The sequence below is a fragment of the Monodelphis domestica genome, chromosome 2 (genome assembly GCF_027887165.1).
Source record: "Monodelphis domestica isolate mMonDom1 chromosome 2, mMonDom1.pri, whole genome shotgun sequence".
In the NCBI taxonomy this organism is placed as follows: Eukaryota; Metazoa; Chordata; class Mammalia; order Didelphimorphia; family Didelphidae; genus Monodelphis; species Monodelphis domestica.
The window spans coordinates 234,218,285-234,237,467 of record NC_077228.1 but is presented as its reverse complement, the minus strand read 5'-3'; the positions used below and the strand labels follow the sequence as shown (position 1 = coordinate 234,237,467).

The window sequence follows — 19,183 nt, the reverse complement described above, 5'->3', positions numbered from 1 at the left end:
CCTGTCCTTGGGAATTCAATTTGAAAATTTTTTCCCTTTTTCTTGTTTTCTTTGTAATTATTGGAATTTGCATTTTTGTTATTTTTTGAAGGTCATTTTAAATCTTCTATTTGAGCTGATCCTTGAATCAGGATTTATTATTGTTGTCTGGAAAGAATATTTCTTTATTCGCTTTCCTTGTGCTTTTATGTCTCTATTTAAATTTAAATATTTTTATGCCTATTAATTAATTTTTTCTTTTTTGGACATTTTAAATCCTGTTTGGATTTTGTCTTTTCCATATTTTTCTTTGTTTTGCCTCTAATATTTTTGGGTGCATTTTTCAATTTTCTTCATTTCCAGCTGTTTTTATGTGTAGATTTTATTAGAATTCCTAGTCCTCTATTGTAATTTTTATAGGGTTTATTTTGGGAAAGTCTTATTTATTTTTAATTTGGTTTTCCATTATGTGAAGAGTTGTCTTCAAGCTTCACTCAGATAAACCTTTCTCTCATAATCTAACTGGCTGACATGAAAACATTATTGCATTGTTATGTAAAATATTCAATTGATGCTTTTAATTGCTCTGTCATATGTTTATGAGCAGATTTTGGCTTAATATGTAGGTATACAAAAAAGCCAATACTGATTTTCATGGTTTTGAGTTTATTCCTCCTTCCTTGATATTGATTTGTGTATTTGTTTATTGTTTATGTGACATATATATGTTGCATACAGCCTTGTTGCATGCTATATAAGTATTATTTTGATATAATCTTGCGTGTTTATTGCTTGTTAACATAACTGAACTTATTAGACTTGTTATTCATGGAGAAATTGCTTAAAAAGATGGGTACAGAAGTGATTAAAGTGTTATAGTTATTGAAAATCTTAGAAGCCTCCCAATATTAGGAACAAGCTCAGATTATGATTATAGAAATATTTCAAAGGCACATCAAAGACTTGAAAATGGCAGATTAATGATTAATAACATAAAGTCAAATGAGGCCATTATGGAAGTATTCAGAATGATGTGTTTGATAATTCAAACATGCTTGAGAACTAATCTTTAAGTTACCCCTTGTAAAAGACTTGCTCCTTTAAAAAGTGGGGGCTCTTTTGAGCAAGTAAGGCATTACCACAGAAAAAATACAAGTTCTATACAGGGATATATTATCCCATGATCAAAAATTTATCTACAATTTTTGGGGTGAGCATTTATATTTTAAAGTTGACAAATACTACAAGTCAGGGCTTGTTTTGTTGTTTTGTTAATTACTTAGATTTAAGAGAGGACAGTGGAAATTTTAATAATTCAGGTTAAACTTAATATTTTGTTGTGTGCATTCTGCACTCTCCACTCCAAGACATATGTTTGTTTTTTAAGCTGTTTCCTTCTGCCTTAGAATCGATACTAAATATTGATTCCAAGGCAGAAGAGCAGTAAAGGCTAGGCAGTTGGGATTAAGTGACTTGTCCAGGGTCACACAATTAGAAAGTGTTTGGGGCCAAATTTGGACCCTTCCTGCCTCCAGACCCAGATTTCTAGCCACTGAACCACCTATAGCTGCCCATTCCCTGCCATTTGTTAAATATTTGTTAGCATACTTGTGTTGACTTCCAAGTCTGAAGATAACTTCTTTAATATGTAAGGTTCAGCCCTCCTATGTCAGAGAGAGATACTACACATCCAGATTAGTGACATTTCCAGGTCAGGACATTGGCATTGGAAATTTTTGACTAGCAAAGTCTCAGATATTCTATAGTGCTGGAAGTTACCAGTCAGAAAAGAATAGAAAGGATCACAAAGAGTAGATCAGTGACCAGTCAATTTCTATTAAAAATATTTTTTAAGTTTGAAGGTGAGTAAACAAATCTATACATATTTATAAACTGGGGAAAAAGGCACCCCTTACAGGTCTAATACCACTGTTGGGTAGGGACACAGGGTGGTAGAGGGAAATAGGAGAGGAGATAAATGATTTGATCAGTACTTGCTTTTTAGACATCTTTATACTTGTTTCTTTTTGCATGATTCACTTGAGACAAATGGAATCCATCATTATGATGATGCCATTTTGTTTAATGCTGGTCCTTTGGCTGAGGTCTTTGATGGACAATGTTCCCCAGAAGTTCTTTAGGATCTTTAGCAGTACCCAGTATCATTAACTACATAACTTAGCTTGCTCAGGTCTAACAATAGGTTCCCTGGAGAATCCGCTATACTCCCCACCTTCTACAATTTATAACTAAAGACTGAAGAAATTACCATAGCTTATGGGGAGGTAAAGAGTCAGGAGACAGGTCACATTATTCCCATCTTGGGACTCCTTCTTAAAGCAGTCTACAATATGGGCCCCCTGTCTGTCTACCTCAGTCAGGATGTAGAAGACAAATGGTTCCATATAAAAGTATAGGATTTTGTGGGTCCAGGAAGAGCTTGACCAATGGACACAGGTTCTGGCCTTCCACCTCATACACCAAGATGTTCTTTTGATAGATATCTTTGCCAGGTGGCTGCCTCCACTGGAACTGCTCCAAATGGAAATGGTAATTCTTCTCAAACTTCATGTACTTCAGGCAGTATTCACCGAGCCAAAGCTTGAGCTTTCTCACAGTCTTCTGATAATGGGGAAAATACTAGGCATCATTCTCATAATTTGTAATTTGGGGTCTTGTTTTTTCTCTAGTACTGCTGTTGTATGTTCCATCTCTGCATAGGTCTTCTGCCTACCATCAATCTCATCATGCTTGCATTTCTGGTTTGTGGGTAATATTACACTCAGATATGAATTTGAACTAAGATTTCAAATTTTGAAGGCCAAGGAAAACAGGGAAATGAATGCTCTTATCTGTTCAACTGAATTTTATCAGCTTAAGTATATGACTCAAGGCTTCTCAGAGACACCTATGGCTTTTCAAAAATTAATGGAGAAAATATTTAAAGATACATCAAGTTTCTGGAAGTACTGGTATACCTTAATGACATCCTTGTCTTTAGAAAGTCACTGGAAGTGGAAGGAAAAACTGATAAAAGTATAGGATCATTTAGAGAACACTGGTCTGAAGCTATCAATAGTTAAGTGCCAGTTTGGTAAAGAACTCCTGATGTTGGAATACTTTTTTAGAATTTTGCATTTTAAGAGCACATTTTAAGAATCAAGTTCCTATTGCTAAACAATTAAATGATATCATTCATGTGTTGGAGAGACTTATAAGCAGAAGGGCAAGTGTGATTCAAAATTATAGACTTCAACCAGAGAGTGTACCTGGAGTATATATGACATTATTTTCATATCAATCTTTTTACCCTAGTTCTCTGACAGCTAGATCAAATAGCTGATGAAGGACTGGGACTACAGTGGTTTGGCAACAATATGCTTCCTTCTGCAATCTCTTCTTACCATATGTGGCAAAACTATGCAAGTGGCCATCTACTTGACCTGGGCAATGTCAACATAAGCTCCATCAAGATTTATTGCCTGCTAATTTTTTTCTTAGCACTATGCTAGGTGCTATGGAGTAGACAAAAGTAGTAAAAAATCGAGGTTTCTATCCTTAATGAAATGTCAGTCTATACTGGGGGAATAAGAAACAAATATTTAAGAAGATTAGAAAACAATATGACTCAAATAATATAACTCAGTCTGATAAAATATGGTACAGACAAAATGGGAGGTCACAGAAAAGAGAGATTAATGAGAGCTGGAATAGTTAACACAGACTGCATAGAAGATGCAAGACTTGAACTGGATGTGCTAGAATAGGAAAATTTTGGATACATTAATAGAAGGAAGTCTGGAGAGATGAGTTAAGAATAAGAGATAAGAAAGTTTTGAAATTAAGGTCCCTAGATTATATTGATTACATAGCTAAGTCATGTACTCAGTCAGATTACTTCCGTGAAATCGAGTACTTGATTTAACCCTCTCCCTACTCCCAGGCTTCAGCTTTTCTGGGAAATGAATGAATCCAATAATTATTCCTTTCTTCTCATGGATGTTATAGAGATGAGTGAAATGTCATGAAGCTACATGAAGATGAATACTGAGTTGATAAAAATTGTTAGTATTGGAAAAAGAATAATAAATGAAAAAGAAAAGAAAAAATCCTTCTCTGGATGGAGACTGAGGGATAAAACCCCAAAAATCTAAAAATAGAATTTAAAGGCCAACTATGGAGAACATTCTCATGAACACAGTAATATGCCAACAGAAAATCATTGAACACATGGTTAAATCATAATGCAAGGAAATAGTAGAAATTCTGCAATATATCACTATCTGATGTAAAAATTTGGCCCCTGTCAAATATCTAGCAATACATGATCTGGAGTCTAGAATTATACATCAGAATTACATGCATCTAGAATTACAAATATATACAAGAATCTTACTGTCTTTTATAGACTATCAGATACTACAAGATGATAAGGTAAATTGGAACAAATAGGAAATGCCCTGCTGGAAATGGTTTTTTGCTATGGTATGGCACTAATTACCAAGGTGAACGGATCACATGTGCACATAGAATGTATTAAAGAAAATGTACTTTCATTATATCATAAAAATTGCAAACAGATTTTACCAGCTATAGGCAACAAATTCATACTGCCTTTTGTCAATTATCTAAGTCATATAAAAATATACCACTGACTAATGCAGAGAAATCATAAAAGGGAATTTCTTTTTCATTAGATAACATGATAATTTCTTTTCCAGATGAGATAAAATTAGAGAAAATCCATGAGTTCCAAAATCTGAAAAGAGGAAGATTGAAGGACATTGAAAAGTTTCACTTAATGTAAACTCTAGCAATTATAATAAAAATTAAGTTGATGATAAAAATCATCTCAAATTATTTTGAAAAAAATGGGCATACTTAGACTGGAATTTCAGAAACTCTTTTTTGAGTTTGTTAACATGAATCCAACTAGGAGATAAATATATCAAAATAGAAATTCAAAATGGTTTGGCATTTGCTATCAATAATATGAACTAATGCATTCTCTCACAATATTTGATGGAAATAAACAACAAAAAACCTTATTTCAGAATTTGTACCAAACAGTACATGAGGCAGTTGTTGTCACAGTAAAAATGAGAGTAAAAGCCATGAAGAAATACTTCTATGGATAGGAATCAAATATTATCATTGCAGAATTATGGTGAAAAATCTGTGAAAGGACCTTAGAAGATTACATCAATAGCTAGTGTGTAACAATAGAAAAATAGAATGCCATATTGTTCAATTAAAGACAACAAAAAAGAAAAATGTGGAACAGAATCCAGAGGGGGAAAGCATATCAGAAAACCTAGAATCAAAAGTCACAAGGTTATAGTGATACAATGAGCTCAAAGAACAAAATAAGCAATTCAACATCAAACAGAAATGTCACTGCAGAAGCTTGAGAAGCAAAGAAATTAGATAAGAGAGAAAATCTCTGAAGGAAGAAAGGAGAAAATACCTTGTCTTTCAAATGGTCACAAGAAACCCCAAAAGACAAGTTAGCTCAAACAAGAGACAGAAAGATTGCATACCATTAATATAATGGACAACAGAATTATGACAAGGAAGGCGACTGAAATGCTTGCTACTGTGAAAAAATGGTAGATAATCAGACTGGGTAAGATTCATAGTTATTGGCTCAAGTGCTACACAATGGAGCAAAAATTATCAGGAAAACACTCTATCACTTTCTTTGCAGACAGCAACTCTAATCCCATTTTAAAAACCAGAAATCTTGACATATTTACTACCATAAGATGAAAACACCAAACAATCCCTCCAAATATATGTTTATATATTTATATGTTTATATATATTTTTACCAAGAATTCACAACTTGCATTATAAACAAAACATGTAACAGTTACAAGATAATATTTTGGAATAGCAAAAAAGTGCCAAAAAAAAAAGTATCAGAGATATAAAGAATGATATTATCGATTTGGTAATAATTGGGAAAGATGCCTGAAAGCACTATTACATCTACACTTGGTTTATTGATTAATGCAAAGTCTTGTCCTCTATCCTATATTGAAAATTTGTTCTTGAACTGATACAAAGTACCCCCAAGACTAGCAAATGCTAGAATATTTTGATGTCCAGATGGAAAATTGTTCTTTATTTCAAATATGCCACCAACATAAAAACAAGTACAATTGATATGAAATATGGCATTTTCCTAGAAGGTAGTTCAAGTCCATTATAATTCTCCTAACTCTTGAATATGAGATGTAATAAGTATAAAATTCTTAGTATATACCACGGTAAAAATAGATGCTGAATGACTTGAACTTGAATCTAGAGATCAAATTTACAAGATAAATGAAGTAAGTACTCACAGATACCATTGTTTACTCAGGAAAAACACATTAAGCATAAAGAGGTGAAGACCATGGCTGATGTGGGAAAATTTTATTTCATTGTTTGAAACTAGCTCTGCATAGCCACTAGACCCCTTGCTTTAAAACCACTTTCATTCAATGCTTAACTCAGGATATCCAGGCAATGCTGAATCCCAAAATCTAACAGGGGATACAAAGATTGATGTAAGGAATTTCTTCCCATTATATAGTTCAAAAACATATGTCTTATATGGAAACTGCATTTATTTTGGCCATTCGGATGACTTTCTTTGCTTTTTTGGTGGAACTCTATTTAATATAAACTTACTAAGGCTTGGGGAATAGGTCACCTTTCCCCTCTGCCAGATGCCTTAATAAACCTTTTTGAAATAACATATTTAGTTCTGGTTTTATTCTCAATTGAAAATTTTGGTGTCAAAAGTAGGATCTCTGATGATTGACCTGAGAAGCCTGAAGGCTCCCCATGGACCACAAATATTCAGTAAATCTCCTTGATCTTAGTGTTAAGGGAGGAAGGATTGACCTATTGAGGCTCAATCTGAATATGAAGAACCTGGTGAATAACCTTAGGATTTGAGTGGAACACAGTCTAAGCTAGGGATCTATGTGACACCTTGATTCCAGAGAATTAATAAGGATAGGGTTAGAACTAGTCTAACTATCTTTATTGGCAAATTAGTGTTACTTTTGGTCTGATCACCCAATGGTTCTGGGATACAGGGGTAGCATTGCTCGGGCAATTGTCTAACAAATCTCTCTCTCTCTCTCTCTCTCTCTCTCTCTCTCTCTCTCTCTCTCTCTCTCTTATTCTCTCTCTCTCTCTCTCTCTCTCTTCCTTCTCCTCCTCTTTCTTCAACTTCCATGACAATTAAAAAAAATCTTGCCTTTTTTGTACTAGTATCAATTCTGAGACAGAAGAACAGCAAGGGCAATTGGAGTTAAGTGACTTGCCCAGAATCACAAAACAAGGAGATCTCTAAGGCCAAATTTGACCCCAGGCCCTCCAACCTGGTGTTCTATTCACTGTGCTGCCTAGTTGATCTACTCCAATGACTATTAAAAATAAACTCAATACCTGATCTGTGACTATAAATTAGTGACAGTTTCCCTGATATTGTAGGGAGTCTGGCACTATAAGGATTCAAATGCAAGAGCCACTAGTTGAATCATATGTTTTGCCAGGAGGCAATCCTTTATTGAATATTTATATCATGTCTTGTTTTGTCATCATACTAATTAGTTGATTGAGTAACCTTTATGGACAATTTGCCTAAGAGCATAACTATATTTATTCACTTAGGATTACCCCAAATTAATGAAGGAAGTCAAACAAATTATTGACTAGGCTGGACTTTGCAGGCTAATATTCCAACTTTCCCTATGAGCTTCTTTGTAAAACTATTGTCCTTTGTTGTGTCTAGTGTTGTTCATAGATTCTGCTACTTTGAAAATTTTTAAGGGAAAAACCCAGTTGAGTCATAAATACCATTGTAAAAAATAAAATAAAAAGAAATGCAGAAAGGGATCTTAAAATGGAGGGGAAGATTAATGAAGTTTCATACTTAAAACAGCTCTCCCAGTTCTCTGTAATCTAATGATGAAACTTACCTTCTAGATAAGCAATGACTTACTTATACCAATCATTTGATCCAGGCTTCAATAGAAGATAAAGTTTTAGAACAGGCACAGAAGGAAAAAATGCCAAGATTCTTATATCATTTCATCTGTGGTCAGATTGGGGTTACAGAGATATAGTCATTCAAAGAAAGACATTTTTACCCTACTTTTTACATCTTTGCTGTAAATTTCCAAATTATGGTTTGAAAATATTTGAAAATATTGAAATAATTTTTTTAATTTATTTTTTTCACTTTAAACATTATTTTATTTGGTCATTTCCAAACATTATTCATTGGAAACAAAGATCATTGTCTTTTCCTCCCTCCTCCCCCTTCCCACCACCTCTCCCATAGCCGGTGCACGAGTCCACTGGGTATCACATGTGTTCTTGGTTCTAACCCATTTCCATGTTGTTGGTATTTGCATTAGGGTGTTCATTTAGAGTCTCTCCTCAGTTGTAACCCCTTCCCCCCTGTAGTCAAGCAGTTGCTTTTCCTTGGTGTTTTTACTCCCATAGTTTATCCTCTGCTTGTGGATAGTGTTTTTTAGATCCCTGCAGATTGTTCAGGGGCATTGCATTGACACTAATGGAGAAGTCCATTACCTTCAATTGTACCACAGTGTATCAGTCTCTGTGTATAATGTTTTCCTGGTTCTGCTCCTTTCGCTCTGCATCACTTCTTGGAGGTTGTTCCAGTCTCCATGGAATTCCTCTATTTTATTATTCCTTTTAACACAATAGTATTCCATAACCAACATATACCACAATTTGTTCAGCCATTCCCCAATTGAAGGGCATCACCTCATTTTCCAATTTTTGGCCACCACAAAGAATGCAGCTATGAATATTCTTGTACAAGTCTTTTTCCTTATTATCTCTTTGGGGTACAAACCCAGCAGTGCTATGCTTGGATCAAAGGGCAGACAGTCTTTTATCACCCTTTGGGCATAGTTCCAAATTGCCCTCCAGAATGGTTGGATCAGTTCACAACTCCACCAGCAATGAGTTAATGTCCCTACTTTGCCACATCCCTTCCAGCATTCACTGCTTTCCTATGCGGTCCTGTTAGCCAATCTGCTAGGTGTGAGGTGATACCTCAGAGTTGTTTTGATTTGCATCTCTCTGATTATAAGAGATTTAGAACACTTTTTCATGTGCTTATTAATAGTTTTGATTTCTTTGGCTGAGAACTGCCTGTTCATGTCCCTTGCCCATTTATCAATTGGAGAATGGCTTGATTTTTGGTACAATTGATTTAGCTCTTTGTAAATTTGAGTAATTAAACCTTTGTCAGAGGTTTTTATGAAGATTATTTCCCAATTTGTTGTTTCCCTTCTGATTTTAGTTACATTGGTTTTGTTTGTACAAAAACTTTTCAATTTGATGTATTCCAGATTATTTATTTTGCATTTTGTGACTCTTTCTAAGACTTGCTTGGTTTTAAAGCCTCTCCCTTCCCAAAGGTTTGACATGCATACTATTCTGTGTTTGCCTAATTTTCTTATAGTTTCCTTCTTTATGTTTAAGTCATTCACCCATTTTGAATTTATCTTGGTGTAGGGTGTGAGGTGTTGATCTAAACCTAATCTTTCCCACATTGCCCTCCAATTTTCCCAGCAGTTTTTATGAAATAGTGGATTTTTGTCCCAAAAGCTGGGATCTTTGGGTTTATCATAAACTGTCTTGCTGAGGTCGCTTGCCCCCAGTCTATTCCACTGATCCTCCTTTCTGTCTCTTAGCCAGTATCAAATTGTTTTGATGACTGTTGCTTTGTAATATAGTTTGAGGTCTGGGACTGCAATTTGTGGTTTTTTTTTCATTATTTCCCTGGATATGCTTGATCTTTTGTTATTCCAAATGAACTTTGTTATGGTTTTTTTCTAAATCAGTAAAGAAATTTTTTGGGAGTTCAATGGGTATGGCACTAAATAGATAAATAAGTTTGGGTAGGATGGTCATTTTTATTATATTGGCTCGTCCTACCCATGAGCAGTTAATGTTTTTCCAATTGTTCAAGTCTAGTTTTAGTTGTGTGGAGAGTGTTTTATAGTTGTGTTCATATAGTTCCTGTGTTTGTCTCGGGAGATAGATTCCTAGGTATTTTATTTTGTCTAAGGTGATTTTGAATGGGATTTCTCTTTCTAGTTTTTACTGCTGAGCTGTGTTGGAAATATATAGAAATGCTGATGACTTATGTGGGTTTATTTTGCATCCTGCAATTTTGCTAAAGTTGTTGATTATTTCAATTAGCTTTTTGGTTGAATCTCTAGGATTCTTTAAGTAGACCATCATGTCATCTGCAAAGAGTGCTAACTTGGTCTCCTCCTTGCCTATTTTGATGCCTTCAATTCCTTTTTCTTTTCTAATTGCTACTGCTAGTGTTTCTAATACAATGTCAAATAGTAGAGGTGATAATGGGCATTCTTGTTTCACTCCTGATCTTAATGGGAATGCATCTAGTTTATCCCTATTGCAGATGATATTAGTTGATGGTTTTAGATATATACTGTTTATTATTTTTTGGAACGACCCTTCTATTCCTATGCTTTCTAGTGTTTTTAATAGGAATGGGTGTTGTGTTTTATCAAAGGCTTTTTCTGCATCTATTGAAATAATCATGTGATTTTTGTTGGTTTACTTGTTGATGTGGTCAATTATGTGGATGGTTTTCCTAATATTGAACCAGCCCTGCATCCCTGGTATAAATCCTACTTGATCATGATGGATGACTCTTCTGATTACTTGCTAGTATCCTATTTAAGATTTTTGTATCTATATTCATTAGGGAGATTGGTCTATAATTTTCTTTCTCTGTTTTTGGCCTGCCTGGCTTTGGAATTAGTACCATGTTTGTGTCATAAAAGGAGTTTGGTAGAACTCCCTCTTTGCTTATTATGTCAGTTTGTATAGTATTGGGGTTAGTTGTTCTTTGAATGTTTGATAGAATTCACTGGTGAGTCCATCAGGCCCTGGGGATTTTTTCTTAGGAATTTCTTTGATGGCCTGTTGGATTTCTTTTTCTGATATGGGATTATTTAAGAATTCTATTTCTTCTTCTGTTAGTCTAGGGAATTTATATTTTTGTAAATATTCATCCATATCACTTAGGTTGGTATATTTATTGCCATATAATTGGACAAAGTAGTTTTTAATGATTGCTTTAATTTCCTCTTCATTGGAGGTGAGGTCCCCCTTTTCATCCTTGATGCTGTTAATTTGCCTTTTATCTTTCCTTTTTTTAATTAGATTGACCAGTACTTTGTCTATTTTGTCTGTTTTTTCAAAGTACCAGCTTCTAGTCTTGTTTATTAGCTCAATAGTTCTATCACTTTCAATTTTATTAATTTCTCCTTTACTTTTTAGGATCTCTAGTTTGGTTTTCTTCTGGGGGTTGAAATAATTTAAGGAGATGAGAATGTGACTGCCACCCTAAATCTTTGGAACAAAACTAATGAAAGCACTGGACTCTAATTTGAGGTGCTGATAGCTAATGGTCCTTGGGAAAATTGAGATTTTGAACAATACAATTTGTGATTGTAAATCCAGATTTTATTTGATTGATTTTTGTTTTTTTGTGAAACTAAATTATTTTATGATCTCATTTAGAGTGATATAATTATGATGTTTGGCCCTCTTTAAGTAGATCAGACATTAATTCAAAATATATTTGATATTTGGCGTTGATGATAGGCTTAGAAACTGCATGATTAAAAGTGTAGTTGTTTTGAAAGTACTCTATACTGGTTTTTGAATGAGATTAGCATAGAATGCCAAATTGATAGAGAAATGAAATTATTTCTATGTGAGAGAATTCAGAAATGCATTCAACCAAATTGATGCTATTTGACTTGAGTAAGTTTTGGGTTTTGTTTTTAAGATCCATAAAATTCTTTATGTCATTGTTACGCTTCTAATTTTACTTATATTTTGATTTTGGGGAAATAGCTGTACAAAAAATACTGTTAATTTGAAAAATTATATACAGAGGATGATTCAACTGAATGATTTGGAAAATTAACTCTTCTTTTGATAGAGACTTGTTATGCTTTAAACAAATCATCAGGTATGTAATTTGGTATACTTTGCATTAATTCATAATAATAATTTCATAGATTTTGGGAAAGTACTATAGACTTTGTAAATATCTATAAAATTCTTTGGGGACTTACCTTCCTTTTGGGCAAGGCCATAAGATCTTATCAGCTTTACTCAAAGAATATTGTAAAATTCTAAAATAATGAAGTGGTTTCATGAGAAACTAAAATATGTCATAGCTGAGGTAAAGGTGCTTATAAATTTACTTTATAACTGGTTTTCATTTAATAGATTGTATGGTCATCCCTTATGAAGATTATGAAAGTGTATCCAAAAGAGAATATATTAAAGTTACATATATGAACCAATTTGTTTTCTACAGATCCTGAATTTAAAGATTTTATTTTTGCCATAGGAGTTGATGTGCAATGCCTTAAGAGATAGATATCAGTCAGTCAAGAAGCTTTCAGTAAGTTGCTAGTTATTTTTCTGGGTTTTGAGTGAACTCTCATTTTATGCTATATGTGTGAATCTCTAGAATGTGATTATTTTCTTAATTTCTAATGACTGATAATATCTATTTTAGTATGGATTTAAACCAATCATGTTTAATTAGATAAGACTTGTATATGTTTATTGTTAACTATTATTGTAGCACCATGAGAAGAAGAAGAATAGCTATACCTATCCCTAAATTATGATTGGTGAAACTTGCTATTTGAGGTAAAATTCCTTAGAAGTATAATTTGATATTGTTTTGAATTTTGATTTCAACTATAATTGTCTGAACTTGTCATTTAGCCAATAACCCACCATTTAATGGGTAAGAATTCCTGGAAGAAGTAAAGAAAAAGATAACAATGTGTAGAAGGAACATTAGGAAAAGAAATGAGAATGAAGCAAGATATGAAAAAAAAAAGAATTAATATCTTGATGAAAGAGGAACAAAAATATGGAAGAAAATAATACTTTAAAACACAGAATTGGGGGACTTCTGGTCAAGATGGCGGCTTAGAGAAAGCATGAGTTCAGATCTCTGGAAACCCTTCCTTACCGATCTCAAGCTATATGCTCCTAGGGCACCGAAATTCAAAACGAACAACAGCATAGACCCCAGGAATCCTCCTCCTGGACCTGGATCAAAAGGTATGCCCCCCCCACAAAAGCCAGAACCCGAGATCACTCTGATCTAAGGGATAGGCAGAGGGAAGTTCCCAGGACCCATCCCCCCCAACCCAGAGAGCTGAGTCCGAGGCAGCAGAGGGAACCTCAGAGCCTCAGGGCCGGCTATTCTGAAGACCGCCTCCTGAAAACAACCTGATTTAGTCAAGGGGGCACTCAACACAGACAGCAGGAAAACAGAGAGAGACAGGGGGAGCTTGTAACCCCCTAGCTGGATCCTTCCATCCGAGTCTCATGGAGGGTCCCTGCTCAGGGCATACTCAGTTCAACACAGCGAAAGTTAATCCTATCAGGAGCCCTCGGAGCTCGGGGAAGCCACGGCCCCTCCCCCCTCAGAGTGCAGGCTCTTCTGGCCGGCTAAGGCATTGAAACAAACACCTCGCGGAAAGGGCCAAGCCAGGCTCAGAGTGTGGAAGTGGGTCAGCGGAGAAGCATCAAGAGGGAACTGAGGAGGGCAGTAACACGGAAACACCAGAAATTCCTGGCTTCCCCGGGAAGACAGAACAACAACTGCATAGAACGGACAATTTGCCTGGGGCTAAAGCCTCTGAACACCAGACAAAGATAAGAAAAGCTAGACCTCCCCACTCAGATAGAGATGGCAAACTCCACAGAAAAGCCTCAAAACTCCAAGAAAAACAAGAAGAAGGGGGCGACTTTGGACACATTTTATGGAGCAAAAATACAAAATACAGAGGAGATAGAAGAGGAAACACAAGCAAATGCTCCAAAACCTTCCAAAGGAAATGGAAACTCTCCACAAACCCATGAAGAATTTGAATCAGAAAGGATCCAAAAGATGGAAGCCTTCTTGGAGGAAAAGTGGGAAATAATGCAAAAGAAATTCATGCATCTACAAAACCAGTTTGGCCAAAGTGAAAAGGAAAACCAGGCTTTAAAGGTCAGAATTAGGCAACTTGAAGACAATGAGCAAGAATTAATAAAACAAAGCCAAAAGACCAAGAAATTAGAAGAAAACATAAAATATCTCACTGACAAGATCATAGACTTGGAAAATAGAGGGAGAAGAGACAATTTAAGAATAATTGGACTACCAGAAAAGCCAGAAATAAACAGCAAACTTGACATCGTAATACAAGATATAATCAAAGAAAATTGCCCAGAGATCCTAGAACAAGTGGGCAATACAAACACTGAAAGAGCTCTCAGAACACCCTCTACATTAAACCCCCAAAAGACAACTCCCAGGAATGTAATTGCCAAATTCCAAAACTCTCGAACAAAAGAAAAAATCCTACAAGAAGCCAGAAAAAGACAATTTAGATATAAAGGAATGCCAATCAGGGTCACACAAGACCTTGCAAGTTCCACTCTGAATGACCATAAGGCATGGAACATGATTTTCAGAAAGGCAAGAGAGCTGGGCCTTCAACCAAGAATCAGCTATCCATCAAAACTGACTATATACTTCCAAGGGAAAGTATGGAATTCAACAAAATAGAAGATTTCCAACTTTTTGCAATGAAAAGACCAGAGCTCTGTGGAAAATTCGCTATCAAAAACCAAAGAGCATGGAATACCTGAAGAGGTAAATATGAAGGAAAGGGAAAAGGAGAAAAATGTTATCTTTTTCTTTTACTCAAACTCTCTTCTATAAGGACTACATTTATATCAATCTATGTATATTAACATGTGGGGAAAATGTAATGTGTAAATAGGGGGAAAAGAAAGACCAAATAGAATAATCTTTCTCACACAAAGATTCACACGGGAAGGGGAAGGGAAGAAAACTCCTATAAGAAGGAGAGGAACAGAGTTTTTACTTAAACTTTACTCTCAGGGAAATCAGCTCTGAGAGGGAAAAACATCCAGATCCATTGGGATCTTGAATTCTATCTTACCCAACAAGGGTAAGGAGAAGGGAAAACCAAGGGGGGGAGGGGGAGAGGGAGAACAAAAAGGGAGGGAAAGAGAGGGGGGAGGGGGAGGGAACAAAAAGGGAGGGACTAAAAAGGGAAACATCAAGGGAGGGGACAAGGGGGACTGTTTCAAAGTAAATCACTGGACTAAAAGGTAGAGCCGAAGAAGAAAAGGTTAGAATTAGGGAAGGCAATCAAAATGCCAGGGAGTCCACAAATGACAATCATAACTTTGAACGTGAATGGGATGAACTCACCCATAAAACGTAGACGAATAGCAGAATGGATTAGAATCCAAAACCCTACCATATGTTGTCTTCAAGAAACACACATGAGGCGGGTAGACACCCACAAGGTCAGAGTTAAAGGATGGAGTAAGACCTTTTGGGCCTCAACTGACAGAGAGAAGGCAGGAGTGGCAATCATGATATCTGATAAAGCCAAAGCAAAAATAGACCTGATCAAAAGGGATAGGGAAGGTAATTATATTTTGTTAAAAGGGACTTTAGATAATGAGGAAATATCACTAATCAACATGTATGCACCAAATAATATAGCACCCAAATTTCTAATGGAGAAACTAGGAGAATTGAAAGAAGAAATAGAGAGTAAAACCATATTAGTGGGAGACTTGAACCAACCATTATCAAATTTAGATAAATCAAATCAAAAAATAAATAAGAAGGAGGTAAAAGAAGTGAATGAAATCTTAGAAAAATTAGAATTAGTAGACATATGGAGAAAAATAAATAGGGATAAAAAGGAATACACCTTCTTCTCAGCACCACATCCTGATGGATTCACCAGTGAATTCTATCAAACATTCAGAGAACAGTTAATCCCAATACTATACAAACTATTTGACATAATAAGCAAAGAGGGAGTTCTACCAAACTCCTTTTATGACACAAACATGGTACTGATTCCAAAGCCAGGCAGGCCAAAAACAGAGAAAGAAAACTATAGACCAATCTCCCTAATGAATATAGATGCAAAAATCTTAAATAGGATACTAGCAAAAAGACTCCAGCAAGTGATCAGAAGGGCCATCCACCATGATCAAGTAGGATTTATACCAGGGATGCAGGGCTGGTTCAATATTAGGAAAACCATCCACATAATTGACCACATCAACAAGCAAACCAACAAGAACCACATGATTATCTCAATAGATGCAGAAAAAGCCTTTGATAAAACACAACACCCATTCCTACTAAAAACACTAGAAAGCATAGGAATAGAAGGGTCATTCCTAAAAATAATAAACAGTATATATCTAAAACCATCAGCTAATATCATCTGCAATGGGGATAAACTAGATGCATTCCCATTAAGATCAGGAGTGAAACAAGGATGCCCATTATCACCTCTACTATTTGACATTGTATTAGAAACACTAGCAGTAGCAATTAGAAAAGAAAAAGGAATTGAAGGCATCAAAATAGGCAAGGAGGAGACCAAGTTAGCACTCTTTGCAGATGACATGATGGTCTACTTAAAAAATCCTAGAGATTCAACCAAAAAGCTAATTGAAATAATCAACAACTTTAGCAAAATTGCAGGATGCAAAATAAACCCACATAAGTCATCAGCATTTCTATATATTTCCAACACAGCTCAGCAGTAAAAACTAGAAAGAGAAATCCCATTCAAAATCACCTTAGACAAAATAAAATACCTAGGAATCTATCTCCCGAGACAAACACAGGAACTATATGAACACAACTATAAAACACTCTCCACACAACTAAAACTAGACTTGAACAATTGGAAAAACATTAACTGCTCATGGGTAGGACGAGCCAATATAATAAAAATGACCATCCTACCCAAACTTATTTATCTATTTAGTGCCATACCCATTGAACTCCCAAAAAATTTCTTTACTGATTTAGAAAAAAACCATAACAAAGTTCATTTGGAATAACAAAAGATCAAGCATATCCAGGGAAATAATGAAAAAAAAACCACAAATTGCAGTCCCAGACCTCAAACTATATTACAAAGCAACAGTCATCAAAACAATTTGATACTGGCTAAGAGACAGAAAGGAGGATCAGTGGAATAGACTGGGGGCAAGCGACCTCAGCAAGACAGTTTATGATAAACCCAAAGATCCCAGCTTTTGGGACAAAAATCCACTATTCGATAAAAACTGCTGGGAAAATTGGAAGACAGTGTGGGAGAGATTAGGAATTGATCAACACCTGACACCCTACACCAAGATAAATTCAAAATGGGTGAATGACTTGAACATAAAGAAGGAAACTATAAGAAAATTAGGCAAACACAGAATAGTATACATGTCAGACCTTTGGGAAGGGAGAGGCTTTAAAACCAAGCAAGTCTTAGAAAGAGTCACAAAATGCAAAATAAATAATCTGGAATACATCAAATTGAAAAGTTTTTGTACAAACAAAACCAATGTAACTAAAATCAGAAGGGAAACAACAAATTGGGATTTAATCTTCATAAAAACCTCTGACAAAGGTTTAATTACTCAAATTTACAAAGAGCTAAATCAATTGTACCAAAAATCAAGCCATTCTCCAATTGATAAATGGGCAAGGGACATGAACAGGCAGTTCTCAGCCAAAGAAATCAAAACTATTAATAAGCACATGAAAAAGTGTTCTAAATCTCTTATAATCAGAGAGATGCAAATCAAAACAACTCTGAGGTATCACCTCACACCTAGCAGATTGGCTAACATGACAGCAGAGGAAAGCAGTGAATGCTGGACGGGATGTGGCAAATAGGGACATTAACTCATTGCTGGTGGAGTTGTGAACTGATCCAACCATTCTGGAGGGCAATTTGGAACTATGCCCAAAGGGTGATAAAAGACTGTCTGCCCTTTGATCCAAGCATAGCACTGCTGGGTCTGTACCCCAAAGAGATAATGGGGAAAATGAATTGTACAAGAATATTCATAGCTGCACTCTTTGTGGTGCCCAAAATTGTAAAATGAGGGGATGCCCTTCAATTGGGGAATGGCTGAACAAATTGTGGTATATGTTGGTGATGGAATACTATTGTGCAAAAAGGAATAATAAAGTAGAGGAATTCCATGGAGACTGGAATGACCTCCAGGAAGTGATGCAGAGTGAGAGGAGCAGAACCAGGAGAACATTGTACACAGAAACTAATACACTGTGGTATAATCGAATGTAATGGACTTCTCCATTAGTAGCAGTGTAATGTCCCTGAACAATCTGCAGGGATCTAGGAGAAAAAACACTATCCATAAGCAGAGGACAAACTGTGGGAGTAGAAACACTGAGGAAAAGCAACTGCCTGACTACAGTGGTTGAGGGGACATTGCAGAGGAGAGACTCTAAACGAACACTCTAACACAAATACTAACAACATGGCAATGGGTTCGAATCAGGAACACATGTGATACCCAGTGGAATCACGCGTTGGCTATAAGGGTTGGGGGGTTGGGAGGAAAAGAAAATGATCTTTGTCTTTAATGAATAATGCTTGGAAATGATCAAATGAAATATAAAATTAAAAAAAAAACACAGATTTGGGGGGCAGCTGAGTAACTCAGTGGATTGAGAGCCAGGCCTATAGACAGGAGGTCCTAGGTTCAAATCTGGCCTCAGACACTTCCTAGCTGTGTGACCCTGGACAAGTCACTTGACCCCCCATTGCCTAGCCCTTACCACTCTTCTGCCTTGGAGCCAATACACAGTATTGACTCCAAGATGGAAGGTAAGGGTTAAAAAAACAAAAAAAAAAACACCACAGAATTGACCTAGTGGCAGAAGAGACACAAAAATTCATTGAAAAAAAAAGAAATTAAAAAAACAGAACCCACCAAATGGAAAAAAAGAGGTACAAAAACTCACTGAAAAAACAATTTGTTAAAAATGAAAATCTAGCAAATGGAAGATAATAACTCTATGAGACATCAAGAAGCAAAGTCAACAGAATGAAAAAATAGAAGAAAATGTGAAATATCTCATCAGAAAAACAAATGGCCTGGAAAATAGTTGGAGTAGAGATAATTTAAGAATTATCAGAAAGCCACCATTTTAAAAAGTGCCTAAAACATAATACTTCAAGAAATTTTAAAGGAAAACTTTCCCAATATTCATATCCAAAGG

The 19,183-nt window shown here is 35.5% G+C and overlaps 1 pseudogene; it reads right to left on the bottom strand.

Moving 5' to 3' along the window:
* Window positions 1–1,919: 1,919 nt before the first annotated feature.
* LOC130456921 (histone acetyltransferase KAT8-like) overlaps window positions 1,920–19,183 on the bottom strand; it is a 126,423-nt pseudogene continuing 109,159 nt past the window's right edge.